We start from the raw sequence: 14919 nt of genomic DNA on the forward strand, positions 1-14919 counted from the left end.
GGACAGGCAGGCCTGGCGTGCTGCAGTTCATGGGGTCACAAAGAGTCGGACACGACTGAGCAACTGAACTGAACTGAGTGGTTTGATCTCAGTCTAAGGGACTCTGAAGAGTCTTCTCCAAACCGCAGTTCAAAAGCATCAGTTCTTCTGTGCTCAGCTTTCTGTATAGTCCAACTCTCACATGCATACATGACTACTGGAAAAAACGTAGCTTTGACCAGATGGACCTTTGTTGGCGAAGTAATGTCTCTGCTTTCTAATATGCTGTCTAGGTTGGTCATAGCTTTTCTTCCAAGGAGCAAGTGTCATTTAATTTCACGGCTGCAGTCACTATCTGCAGTGATTTTGGAGCCCAAGAAAGTAAACAGTCTGTCCCTGTTTTCACTCTTTCCCCATCTATTTGCCATGAAGTGATGGGACCGGATGCTATGATATTCATTTTTTGAATGTTGAGTTTTAAGCCAGCTTTTTGACTCTCCTCTTTCACCTTCATTAGGAGGCTCTTTAGTCCCTCTTTGCTTTCTGCCATTAGGGTGGTGTCATCAGCATATCTGAGGTTATTGATATTTCTCCTGGCAATCTTGATTCCAGCTTCTGCTTCCTCCAGCCTGGCATTTTGCATGATGTACTCTGCATATAAGTTAAATAAGCAGGGTAACAATTTACAGCCTTGACATAACTTCTTTCCCAATTTGGAACCAGTCCATTGTTCCGTGTCCAGTTCTAACTGTTACTTCTTGACCTACATACAGGTTTCACAGAGGCAGGTAAGGTGGTTTGGCATTCCCATCTCTTAAAGAATTTTTCAATTTGTTGTGATCCACATGGTCAAAGGCTTTATTCTAATCAATGAAGCAGTAGTAGATATTTTTCTGGAATTCTCTTGCTTTTTCTATGGTCCAACAGATATCAGCAATTTGATCTCTCATTCCTCTGCCTTTTTTAAATCCAGCTTGAATATCTGAAAGCTCTTTGTTCATGCAGTTTTGAAACCTAGCTTGGAGAATTTTCAGCATTACTTTGCTAGACTGTGGAATGAGTGCAATTGTGCCGTAGTTTGAACATTCTTTGACATTTCCTTTCTTTGATGTACATGTCTTTTTCAAGTACAGTTTTCTCAGAGTATATGCGCAGTAGTGGGATTGCTGGGTCATATGGTAGTTTTTTTCCTAGTTTTTAAGGAAACGCCATGCTGTCCTCCACCGTGGCTGTAGCAGTTTACATTCCCACCATTACTCCACCATTTCTTCACATCCCCTGCAGCATTTACTGTTTGTAGATTTTTTGATGATGGCCATTAGGACTGGTATGAGAGGAAACCTCATTGTATTTTTTATTTGCATTTCTCTAATAGTGGCAATGTTGAGCACCTTTCAAAGTGTTTATTGGCCATTTTTATGTCTTCTTTGGAGAAATGTCTGTTTAGGTCTTCTGCCCATTTTTTGACTGGATTGTTTGTTTTTCTGATATTGAACTATATGAACTGTTATAGATTTTGGAGATCAATCCTTTATCAGTTGTTTCAGTTGCAATTATTTTTCTCCCATTCTGAGAGCTGTCTTTTCATCTTGTTTATAGTTTCTTTGCTGTGCAAAACTTTTAAGTTTAATTAGCTCTCATTTGTTTATTTCTGTTTTTATTTCCATTACTCTAGGTGGTGGGTCAAAGAGGATCTTGCTGCAATTTATGTTAAGGAGTGCTCTGCCTATACTTTCCTCTAAGAGTTTTTTAGTTTCTGGCCTTACATTTAGATAAGACTTTTAATAATGAGAAAATTTCCTTAGATAGTTTTTACTATTGACAATCCCACATCAGCGTAAGAGAATAGGCATTCCCCAATAGCTGTGCCAACACTAGAATTTGTCTGACAACAGAACAACATAAAAACATAAATAAAGACTTGATCAGTTTGGTAAATTGGTGATTGTATTTGATTGTGTTGTAACTTATTTTACTTTGACCAGTTGTGGGGCTGATTATTTTGGTATATTTATTATTTTTAATTCTGCTCTTATAGTCACCGTCTTAATGTCCTTAAATGATCTCACCCCTCTTTTGAACTGTGTGTATATATGTTCACACATTTATAAAAATCTGTGTGGGTTAGGAGCATTACCGTCTATTTGTTGTATATGTTGCCGATATTTCTATAGAGTTTATCATTTGTTTACTGATTTTGCATCAGAAATTTTGGGTTAACTAAAATTTTTTAAATTTAATACTATTGTATTCTATCTTTAATAGCATCCAAAGTCAGCAGTGGAAAGGTCAGTTTTCATTCCAATCCCAAAGAAAGGCAATGCCAAATAATGTTCAAATTACCACACAATTGGACTCATCTCACATGCTAGCAAAGTAAGGCTCAAAATCCTCCAAGCCATACTTCAACAGTTCATGAACCATGAACTTCCAGATGTTCAAGCTGGATTTAGGAAAGGCAGAGGAACCAGAGATCAAATTGCCAGCATCTGTTGGATCATCAAAGAAGCAAGAGAGTTCCAGAAAAACGTCTACTTCTGCTTTATTGACTACGCCAAAGCCTTTGACTGTGTAGATCACAACAAACTGTGGAAACTTCTTCCAGAGATGGGAATACCAGACCACCTGACCTGCCTCCTGAGAAATCTGTATACAGGTCAAGAAGCAACAGTTAGAACCAGACAGGGAACAACATTGGGAAAGGAGTACGTCAAGGCTGTAAATTATCACCCTGCTTATTTAACTTATATGCAGAGTTCCTCATGCGAAATGCTGGGCTGGATGAAGCACAAGGTGGAATCAAGATTGCCGGGAGAAATATCAATGACCTCAGATATGCAGATGACACCACCCTAGACAGCATATTAAAAAGCAGAGACATTACTTTGCCAACAAAGGTCCATCTAGTCAAAGCTATGGTTTTTCCAGTAGTCTTGTATGGATGTGAGAGTTGGACTATAAAGAAAGCTAAGTGCCAAAGAATTAATGCTTTTGAACTGTGGTGTTGGATAAGACTCTTGAGAGTCCCTTGGACTGCAAGGAGATCAAACTAGTCAATCCTCAAGGAAATCAATCCTGAATATTCATTGGAAAGACTGATGCTGAAGCTCCAATAGTTTGGCCACCTGATGTGAAGATCTGACTCCTTAGAAAAGATCCTGATGCTGGGAAAGATTGAAGGCAGGAAGAGAAGGGGATGACAGAGGATGAGACGGCTGGATGACATCACCGACTCAATGGACATGAGTTAGAGCAAGCTCCGGGAGTTGGTAATGGACAGGGAAGCCAGGAGTGCTGCAGTCAATGGGGTCACAAAGAGTCAGACACAACTGAGTGACTCAACTGAAAATCATCAGTGGGATCATATAGCCTCAGTAGTTCTTCTAGCATTTTTCTTCTTTAAATTTAATGTTATATTCCATTGGGAATGCACTTTGGAGTATAGTACATTGAATCAATTAAGATGCTTTATTGAATAATGTTTCTATTCTCTCCCCTCTGGTATAAAGTGACACTATATGTAGTATGTGTACATACACAATTGGATTTGAGGGCTTTGTTTTATATTCTATACATTCTATAGTTATAACAGTATTATGCTATCTTAATAGTTGCTCTTCCATGTTAAGTACAGTATGTTCCTCTCATTAATATTCTTATAAAATATTTTATTGAGTTTGTCTCATTTATTCTTTAAGATATACTAGAAAGTCATATCAAAAGTTCACAAAAGAATTTTTTAGACTTTGTGTTGAAATTATACTAGTTTCTAGAGTCCCTGGTGGCTCAGACAGTAAAGAGTCTGCTTGCAATGTGGGAGACCTGAGTTCAATCCCTGAGTCGGGAAGATCCCCTGGAGAAGGAAATGGAAACCCACTCCAGTATTATTGCCTGGAAAATCCTATGGACACAGGAGCCTGGGAGGCTACAGTCCATAGGGTCACAAAGAGTTGGACATGACTAAGCAACTTCACTATACTAGTTTCTAATTTAATTGCATGATTTTATGACATTGAAAGATTTCTACTTTTTTAAATTCAAGATTTCCCCTATAAATACTTCATCAGTACTTAGAAGAATATGGGGGGGGGGGGTTTGGGTAGAATTATTATTGTTAGTTCTGTCTTCCAAATTTCTGTATTTTTCTTTTGCTTTCACCTACTCCTTCTTAGTTTATTCTTAACAGTTATTTTTTTTGTTATTTTGATTCTTAGTCATCCCTTTGTGGATTGGAACACTATCAATAATTTTTATATTTAAAACAAAAGCCAGAGAGAAGTATATAAGTATTTATATTTATAAATTTCTTGTATTTTTGACAGTTTAACTTCATTTATGTTGCTATTTTATTAAGTGACGTATAAAAGTCAATTATCATTGTACATTTGTTGAGAACTGTGTCTCTTAGCAATATAAAATAGTGAATTTCTATCTCATTTAATATTTGTCCTTGAACTTGCTTTGTAGGCTGTTTATATCGCTGCTTTCTCTTTATTTGCATTTTCTTACAAGCCTGTGTTCCTTCTTTTATTTTGACTCTTTTACCTAATTTTATCTTAGATGCTTCTCATATGAAAAGTGTTTTTATATTAGAGGAAAATTGTTAATTTAAAATCCAAATAGACTAAAACAGCATCTGTCTTTAGGAACTAAGGGAGGACATGGGAACAGGTGATGGGCTAATTCATATTCAGGGAGGAAAGCAAAATCTCTGACTCCCTTGCATTTACATAGGCTTATAGAACAGTCAAAATGAATAGTGAAATTTCAAAGCCTATTCTTCTGGATTGCTAAAAGGTGAGATCTAGAGTAAAAGCTATTTGAATAGTGATATTAATAGAGTTTGGAAAAGCAAAGGCTGGGTGGAACACTATTTGTGGTTCAAAAGCTAGATAGATGGCCCTGTTTAATGTAGGAAGAATAGCTGAATTTTCTGTAAGTACAATAGTGAGGAGTTCTTGGAAATCTGAGGGACCTTGTGATATGCAAGGCATCTTGAGAACAAAAGAATATGCAATAAACAGATGTGTTGGGGCCCTGCCATTGTCTCAAAGCTTCAGTGATGTCTGCAACCCACACCATTGTTTATCTAGGGAGTTAGACATGAGGAAAACCCAGGAGGGAGGCAGGAGCAAAAGCTGGAGAGATAGGAGGTTAGATGCAAGTGAGATTTAGAGTTTAGAAGCTGAAGACCTTGACTCCAGCAAAAGCTACAAGAACATACCAACTCAGAACATTGATCTTCCTGTAAATTGTGAGTTAACACAATGAGTATTTGTTTTAATCTCATAGAGCATATGATCTCACCTGACATCTGGGTTGCATATGTTTAAAATTTTTGTTTAACCTAGACTGGCCATCTTTGCCTTTTAATAGAAAGCATAATCTACTTATATTAAAAATCTTATCTGATATATTTGTGTTTATTACCATCACATTTATACATATCGGGCCTAATTTTTAACTTAAAATATCAAATAGTTTTCAGAATGGATACATGGACAGATGCATATTTTTTAAGCACCTAACTAACTAAAAATGTCTTTATAACTTTTTCACATGAAGAGAATCAAGAATGGAAAAATAAATCTTGGGATACATTTTTTATTATTGTTGTTTACTTTTCAGAACTCTATAAACATTGCTTGGTTGCCTTCTGGAGTTAGTGTTGGGAAGGAGATATCTAAATTCAATTTGAATTTTGTTCTTTTGGGCTTCTCTGGTAACTCAACTGGTAAAGAATCTGCCTGCAATGCAGGAGACCCCAGTTCAATTCCTGGGTTGGGAAGATCTGCTGGAGAAGAGATAGGCTACCCACTCCAGTATTCTTGAGCTTCCCTGGTGGCTCAGCTGGTGAAGAATCCACCTACAATGCGGGAGATCTGGATTTGATCCCTGGGTTGGAAAGATCCCCTGGAGAAGGGAAATATGACCCACTCCAGTATTCTGGCCTGGAGAATTCCATTGACTGTATAGTCCTTGGGGTTGCAAATAGTCGGACAGGACTGAGCGACTTTTACTTTCACTTTTGTAGATTATCTGCCTTCCTATATGGTAGTTGAGTGTCTTCTACTCCTCGATTTTGTGAAATGTAAGCCATAATTAGGATATATTACCATATTAACTCTTTTCATTCTTTATATCTTATTTTTGTCCAGTCTTTTAGATAAAGACTTGATCTTTCTTCAGCTTAAACATTTTTTAAAAAATTTCGTCTATTGCTAATCTTGTAATTAAGTTTTTTTTTTAATTTTGGGATGTCTCATATAGGTTGGATTCTCGGACTCTTTCCTCCATACCTAACATATTTCGTGGCATTATTTTCATCTTTTTGTCTTTCTTTTCTAAATTCAGGGTTGATTTCTTAAGTTCATCTCCTACCACACTAAAGTAAATATGCAAAACGCAATGTACTGTTCACTCTCATTGTCAAGGCTCAGAATGCAGGTAACTAGGAGGCATATTTTCTGTAGAGGCTTTAAAAACAATAATAAAGTCAAGTTAAATCACTTTTCTTTTTTTTTATCATTATGTGGTAGGAACTGTAATAATGCTTGCTTAGGGTACAGATTGTGTCTCTAATCCTGCGAGGACTACATATTTATGCACTAAAACAGCCATTATAAGAATTAACAAACAGATCATTAATTATGTCAATTCTGCTTTTCTACATGGCCAATTAAGTTTTGTTTTGTTTAGAATTTAAATCAATGAACTGCTGGTATGAATTTTTAATTGGTAAGTGAAAATTTTAGTTTGTAAGTAAAACATTTTATTGCACTTGAATAGTAATAAATATATAAATTCTAAAAATAAAATGTTATTCTTTTAAATGATAATTTAAAAAATAGTGACAATGATTATTACTTATTACTACATGATTGTGGTTTTTGTCATATAGAGGAAGGAGATTTTAAAACATGATCTGATTTTGTCATCAAATATGCTAGTCATGTCACTGCCAACCATGGTGATATCAGCTTTTTTCAGCAGCTCACTCTATGAGGAAATTTGATCAATTAGGTTTTCTCTTTGAAACCCTATTAGCATTGACAATCTGCTTGCTGTGGCCATCTGGTCTACCCAGTCTCCTTTCTCTCCCTGAACTCTGATGCTGTGTAGGTGAAACTATGTAGGATCTTTTTAAAGTCTCCTACCCTTGTTTCCTAGAAAAGCTGAATTTTTGCAGGTCTCTATGCCTCTTTTAGTGCAGTCCTGTCTCCACTTCCTCTTGAAGAAATTCATCAAAACTTTCAACTCTTTTTAAAAAAAATTATTTATTTTTGGCTGTGTTGGGGTTTGTTGCTGTGTGCAGTGCAGTATTTCTCTAGCTGCAGCAAGAAGAGGCTACTCCCTTGTTGTGGTGTGAAGGCTGCTCATTGCAATGGCTTCTCTCATTGTGGTGCATTGACTCTAGCATGCAGGCTTCAGTAGTTGTGGTACACGGGCTTAGTTACTCCATGACATGTGGGATCTTCCCAGACCAGGGTCAAACTGATGTCCCTTGCATAGCAAGGCAAATTCTTAACCACTGGACCACCAGGGAAGTCCCCAACCTTGGATGGAACCCTTTCTACTTTCCAAATGGGTAGAAATTTTTCTGTATTTTGCTTTTTATTTCCATATACACAGAAAATAAGAGGAAAATGTGAGAATGGTTGGGGCCATCTATGCTCCTGTCATTATCTTTCCCTCAGTTTTCTGCTTCTTATTGATTTAAACCCCCCCTACGCTTGCTGTCATTAAATGCATTTCTGGAAGAGGTGTTAATAAGCAGGCATTATGTGTGTGTACATGCAAGTATGTGTGATGGTGTGCATGTATGTGTATATGGATTAATTTTAAAGGCTTACAGCTGTTAGAAGAAAGCTCTTGAGTAATCCCGTAATTACAGTGCACTGCATAGTTTAATGAAACCATACAGTTTTTTCTTTCTTTTAAAGGAGTTAATGTAAGAATCTGAATAAATATACTGTTACGACAATTTTTCGACAGAAATTTTAAAGTTTATACTTGCTTGCATTCATAAAAGAGGAGACCCAGAAAACCACTTTGACTAGTTCAGGAAATATAAACTTTATTTGTCCAAAGAGAACACCCACAGTAGCTTGTAGAGGTAGTAGGACAGCTTAAGAATTACAGTTTTGAAGCTGAAAGTTCAGCATCAGTTTAGGGAATTGTGGTATATCTAAGACTTTAAAACTCTTTATTTCTATCCTATATATTTCAGAGCTGGTGTTTTTCTACTCTTAGATTTATCCAATATAATGTACTGTTGATGAAACTGATTCTACAGAATGTGACCAAATCGCTGGCTTCTGAGGGAAGGCTAACAAGTCCCTAATATTGGCTGCAAGTACAGCAAGGGTATAAAACTCCTAGAAAACATTAATGGAATTTAAACAATTCAGGACTAGGCTAGAAATCTAGGATTAATAGGTAGAATCCTGTTATTGAGATAGTATTATTTGCCAAGATTAATAGTTAATTCAATGAAAAATTAATATCTATGATGTTTAAGAGTTAAGTCCATATAGAAGGAAGACAGAAGGTTATTTCATAATGGCAAATTTTTAAATGAGAATAGTACCCTGGGGGCAAAAGCAAGGCATCTATGTGTGTGGGGTTGGGGAGGAGGAGAAGACATATCAAATTTTGACTCCTTCTGGTGTCTCTCTGGTTCACCTTCTGAGTATAAGCCTCATTCCCATGCCACCACCTCATATATATGTCTGTTTTCTTGAGCTCCAAAATCACTGAAGACAGTGACCGCAGCCATGAAATTAAAAGATGCTTGTGAAAGTTTGCTGCTGTGAGCCAAGCCATGAATGATGTGATTTCTGGCCTCTGGTGGAGAGGAATTCAATCCGGGGCCAGAGACAAGGCTTGATCACTCAGACCTTTTGTGTAATATTAAGTTTTATTAAAGTATAAAAAAGAGAAAGCTTCTGACATAGACATCAGAAGGGGACAGAAAGAATGCCTCCTTGCTGGTTTTTAGCATGGAGTTAAATACCTATTAACAAGCTACTAATTAGAGAAAGGAAATGCCTCAAAGCTGAGAGTTTCACCAAGCCTCCCACCCACAACATGCATTTTGAGATAGCATTGGCACAAGGTGAGTCATCCCTGGCCATAAAACAATTGACATGAATCTTGAAGAAAGGCAGTTTTCTAAGCAATTACATAGTTTATTAACATAGCTTAAGAAAACATTTCCATACGGAAAAACGTAGTGGTTAGCTCAAGGTTTGAGATAAAGTTAAGCTTAAGTGGAACCAGGTGTCGCCATGACAACACAGGATTAGAAGAGAAAAAAAAATTGAAAAACACCTGCCACTTGCTGTTTATTTCTTCCTGCCACTTGGGGACCTCTGACTTCCCTACTGAGGCTATTAACACTCTCACTTGCTCCTTGGAAGAAAAGCTATGTCAGACCTACAGCATATTAAAAAGTAGAGATATCACTTTGCCAACAAAGGTCCGTATAGTCGAGCTATGGTTTTTCCAGTAGTCATGTATAGTTGTGAGAGTTGGACCATAAAAAAGGCTGAGCACTGAAGAACTGATGCTTTCAAACTGTGGTGCTGGAAAAGACTCTTGAGAGTGCCTTGGACTGCAAGCAGATAAAACCAGTCAACTGTAAAGGAAATCAACCAGGAATATTCATTGGAAGTACTGATGCTAAAGCTCCAGTAATTTGGCCACCTGATGAGGAGAGCTGACTCATTGGAAAAGATCCTGATGCTGGGAAAGATTCAGGTCAGGAGGAGCAGGGGATGACAGATGATGAGATGGTTGGATGGCATCATTGACTCCATGGACATAGGTTTGAGCAAACTCTGGGAGATAGTGAAGGACAGGGAAGCCTGGTGTGCTGCAGTCAGTCCATGGGGTCACATAGAGTCGAACACGACTGAGCAACTGCACAGCAATGTTCTATTTTTGATAAACTGTGGATCATTTCCTAAACACACATTTCATTTCATGACACTCTTCCTTTGTATATGCTAATCCCTCTCTTGGAATGCTTTTCCTATTCTTGCTTGCCTGAATAACCCTCCTCATGTATTAGGGCCCACTTCACATGTCCCCTGGTCCATGAAGCTTTCTCATCAACTAAAGTAAACAGTATAAGTTGTTAGGATCTCTGTACCCAGTCCATCACATTCACCAAGCCCAGCATTTTGTTTCTACAAGCACCTACCACATTGTTCATAATGTTTGTTTTTTTCATGTCTCTTCCTACTAGACTGCATGGTGCTTGAGGACTGAAGGGTGTCATGCATCTTTGCATTTTCATTATCTTATATAGGGCTTGCTCTTTAGTAGAAGCCCATATATGTTAAATGCATGAAGGAGTGAAGAAAACAATCCTATAATGTTAGATTTACCTTCATAACATAGACTTAATTTTTCTAAGAATGGTGAACATAGAATTGTATTTGTATTATTCAGAAAAAAAGAAACTTCAAGTGCTATGCTGGCTTCCTTTGGGAGATGGGCTTTCTAGAACAATGGAAAATTAGATACTGATATTGTTCAAGGGTACCTGGGTACTAGGGCTTCCCTGGTGGCTCAGTGGTTAAAAAAAAAAAAATCTGCCTGCCAATGCAAGAGATGGGAATTCTACCCCTGGGTCAAGAAGATCCCCTAGAGAAGGAAATGGTAACCCACTCCAGTGTTCTTGCCTGGGAAACCCCATGGACAGAGGGATTTTGGTCATAATCGATTTGGTCATAAAACAGTCATACATGACTTAGTGACTAAACAACAGCAACCTGAGTACTGACAATGCTTTCTCCTTATAGACGAGAAACTCCCGGTTTTATGCTAAGTTTGTATCTGAAACAGGATATTTGTGAATAGTCCCTTCTAAAGAAGAATATAGATCATTGGTAAAAGTTTTTCTGGATTGGGGATGAAAAAAAGGCTAAGCGTAAAAAGGGCATTGGCATAACACTTTTTCTTCATTCTTAACATTTACAGATGCCTAAAAGGCTAACCTGGAAGCTCCAGGAAGAGGGACAGAAAAACCACACTAAGTGTCCTGTCCCTGCAGCATCTTCTATAATACCATGTACAAATGCTTCATAACTTAAAAATTCATAGCAGGTGTACATGTAAGATCTTTCTCTGCCATCTGTGGTCCACCTTCAGTGCTGCAAATTATTTATACTGGATTGTGTTGATCACTCTCATTAGTACTACACTTATCAAAGATTGTATACAAAGAGGAATATCCTTGATTTCATAGAAAAACTCCTTGGGTCCCCTGTTAAGTTTTAATGGGAGTGAACTTAGAGTGAGTGTTAGTTGCTCTGTCATATCTGATTCTTTGTGACCCCATGGACTGTGGCCCACCAGGCTCCTCTGTCCATGGAATTCTCCAGGCAAGAATACTGGAGTGGGTAGCCTTTCCCTCCTCCAGGTGATCTTCCTGATCCACGGATCGAACCCAGGTCTCCTGCATTATAGGCAGATTCTTTACCATCTGAGCACCAGGGAAGCCCAGAATGAACTTACTTTGCACTTAATGTGTATCTGTGTAAATCAGCATCTATTTTTTGGGTATTCACAAACATGCCTATGGCTTAATTAAGATGATATTCTGAGTCAAAATAACATAGCTACCCATGACCTAATTGATTTATCTACACGTGAACTCATTTTCTTGATGCTTTCACGCATCCTTTGTATGCTAGTTACTATTTCTAAAATTGGTTGCAGTTTAAGTGGAATGTTTCAAAATCTGACTCTGCCTTGAACAATTCTATCTATAGTAGCTAGTTATAGAGAATTATGTCAGCACTTCTTAACTGTTGCACTAAGAAACACTTGTGTGCCTACAATTCCATGATATTATGCTGAGATACTGATTTCTTTAATCCCAAGCATAGCCAGAAAAAAAAAAAACAAAAACAAACATGGAATGGTACCTCTGGCCACAAGCAATCCTAAACTTTGATTCCAATCTGCTGGTCAAATGTCATCTGTTTTCTTGTCTGTGCCGTCATGTGAAAAATGAAGAGGCACTGAATTGTAGCATGTTGATATAAAAAAAGCCAAAAGGTGTATCTGCAAGAGAACTATAAAGATGCTGAGAGGGTCATAGAATAGTGTTTGGGAGCCTGTACTTGATGTGCTATGTGAGTTTGAATCCCTAATCTCTTCTTTACTAGTTGTGTGGAATTAGACAAATTACTTAGCTTTTCTATGCTTCGCTTTTCTTATCTGTAAAACGGAGATAATAATAGAACCTAGCCTATTGGAATGAGAAGATAAATTAATATAGCCAGAGTGCTCAGAATATGCCTGATATACAGTCAAGGTGATGATTTTACTGTTATGATTTATTTTCTTATTGAGGAATAAGTTCAATTATCATATAATTGGAAGGAAAATTTGTCTCTTGCACTTAGTATACCATCATTAAGATGCATTCATCTCCATACACCATCCTATACACCATAAACAAGTATAATATGTTTATAGTTATTCATGTAAAATCCATAGCATTAAGGGCTTCCCTTAATATTCTCATACTTTGATTGACATCACTTTGCAAGCAGAAATTGCTTATTCTAGACGAGTCTTATAAAAATTCAAAAAATTTTTTCTTGGGCCATACAAATGACTTATTAATTAGATATATGGCAGGGATGAAAAATATGCTGATGAATAGCAATAGTTTGTTGGCCAAATAATTAGGCTCACCAGAGTGTTTTACTAGGAAAAATTGGTGGAGCATACAGGACACCAGAAGCCCCATCATTCCTACAAGGGCAGTGAGGTTGATGCATCAGCACATCTGCTTGGTAGAAGAATATAGACTTTTGTTTGACAGATTAGCACAAAATAGAGCTAAATTTGTGATTTAATTGACTCAAACTATAAAGTTTCATACATAAAATTAGGCCAAATATGATGGTTATAAGATTCCTTTTAAAACTGTAGGTGGTGCATGTGTAATTTTTTAAATTTGCAATTAAAATTGACAAGGATTTAATATTTCAACAGCATCTTCATTTGTGGTACCCAAAGAATTGCAGTATATGTTGATAGAGTTCAGGAATCTTTTTATCTATGCTATTGCGTGTGTGCTAAGTCACTTCAGTTGTGTCTGATTCTGTGCAACCCTGTGGACTGCAGCCTGCCAGGTGCCTCTGTCCATGGGATTTTCCAGGCAAGAACACTGGAGTGGGTTGCTGTGCCCTCCTCCAGGGGATCTTCCCAACCTAGGGATCAAATCTGGGTCTCTTACGTCTCCTGCATTGGCAGGCAGGTTCTTTACCACTAGCACCACCTGGGAAGCCCATCTATGTTATTATGTTTGAGGAATACCAACAAAGATTTTTTTTCATTTCATACTATCAACTCAGTGCTTCAGTTCATTTCCATCCAACACACATCCGATAACTGCTTCCTCCCTGAAAATAAAGTCTACCCGTTAACTAACATTGCAATCAAACCATAAATTAATCATGTAGTTTATTCACCCCCCTGCTGCCATCATCCCCCAATAGCAACTTATATGCCTCTGAGAGTATGTTGACTATGGAAGTGCACAAAATGGCATCTTAATGACCTGAAAGAGCTAATACCCTTCTGTAAGTGCCTTGCTAAATATCACAGAGTGACTTGGACGCTGGGGAAAGCTTGGCTCATTATTCCACTCTGCTGAGCTAAATCATTTGGGTTCTCTTTATTTGCTGTTGGCCTTTCTCTTTGCCTCTCTCTGCTCATGCATAAAGGATATTGATTTAAATAAAAGATACTGTAAACATGCACTTTGTTAGGGAAATCTGACTATGCAAGTATAATTTCAAAGGTCAGAGTTCTAACAATGCTTGATTTACAATAATTTGTGCTTGAGGAAAATGCCTACTTGACTAAAAAAAGAAAAGAAAAAGAATTTGATTCACATATTGCTCTGTGTTTTTCTATCATGTTCTTCCAGAGCTGATCAAAGAGGAAAATCATATTTACCAGAAAAATCCTACACTTGGGATCACTCAATGTAGCACGATAGATTAAACCTCTGAGAAAAATATATAGTCTGAATGTAGGTCTAAAAGAATTTGAGACCTCCATCCTAAAACAATTGCCATAGTGAAATAAACAATTTGTATTTTTGAAGATATTTTACAGCTTTTTCTAGGACAACATAATTGTTTAATTCCGTAAAGGTATTTTCCATAAAGGTGTACCTTTACTGACATGGAAAAACTGAGAAAAAAAATTTAAAAAGATGATTATATGCTCTGTGAATTGCAAAAATGGCAAATAATTTAACTATTTTGCATATTCCAGTAGCAAATCTGCCTTTCAATGACCTTATTTTTCTACATAAATTCACTTTTTAGTGCTGATTTACTTGCGTTAAAATGTAATTCTATTAATATGGCTAACAAGTACTTTTTAGAGTGCTGTTCCTTTTAAAGTATTTTCAGAATTTTTAATTTGCCACTTCATTATTATATTCTGTGTAGTTTTTAAATATTTATTTATGGCTGCCCTGGATCCTCATTGCTACACAGGCTTTCTCTAGTTGCGATGGGCAGGGGCTACTTTCTAGTTGGAGTGTGCGGTCTTCTCATTGTGGTGGCTTCTCTCTTGTTGCAGAGCACAGGCTCAAGGCACGTGGGCCTCAGCTCTTGCAGTGCATGGGCTCAATAGTTGGCGGTGTGCTGGTTCTAGAGCTCAGGCTCCGTAGTTGTGGTGCACAGGCTTAATTGCTGCACAACATGCGGGATCTTCCTGGACCAGGGATCGACCCTACATTGCAAGGTGGATTCTTAACCACTGGACCATCAGGGAAGCTCCTATTCTGTGTAGTTAAAAGATAAACATGAATTAAAACTTTGTAAGTTAATGATCAAATGCACAATAATGTCAGAAGCATAAAATCCCCCTATATAGTATCATGTATTTTTTTTT

General features: G+C 37.3%; 1 long non-coding RNA gene across 1 annotated transcript in view; it reads left to right on the forward strand.

The window, feature by feature from the left end:
• Positions 1–9288: 9288 nt before the first annotated feature.
• Positions 9289–14919, forward strand: part of LOC145511163 (uncharacterized) — an 83834-nt gene continuing 78203 nt past the window's right edge. The window contains exon 1 of the long non-coding RNA XR_014057562.1: positions 9289–9741. This is a non-coding gene — a long non-coding RNA (uncharacterized LOC145511163). The remainder of the gene's footprint in view (positions 9742–14919) is intronic.

This window comes from Giraffa tippelskirchi, chromosome 6, assembly GCF_054371585.1.
Source record: "Giraffa tippelskirchi isolate mGirTip1 chromosome 6, T2T-mGirTip1v1.2.pri, whole genome shotgun sequence".
Taxonomy (NCBI): Eukaryota; Metazoa; Chordata; class Mammalia; order Artiodactyla; family Giraffidae; genus Giraffa; species Giraffa tippelskirchi.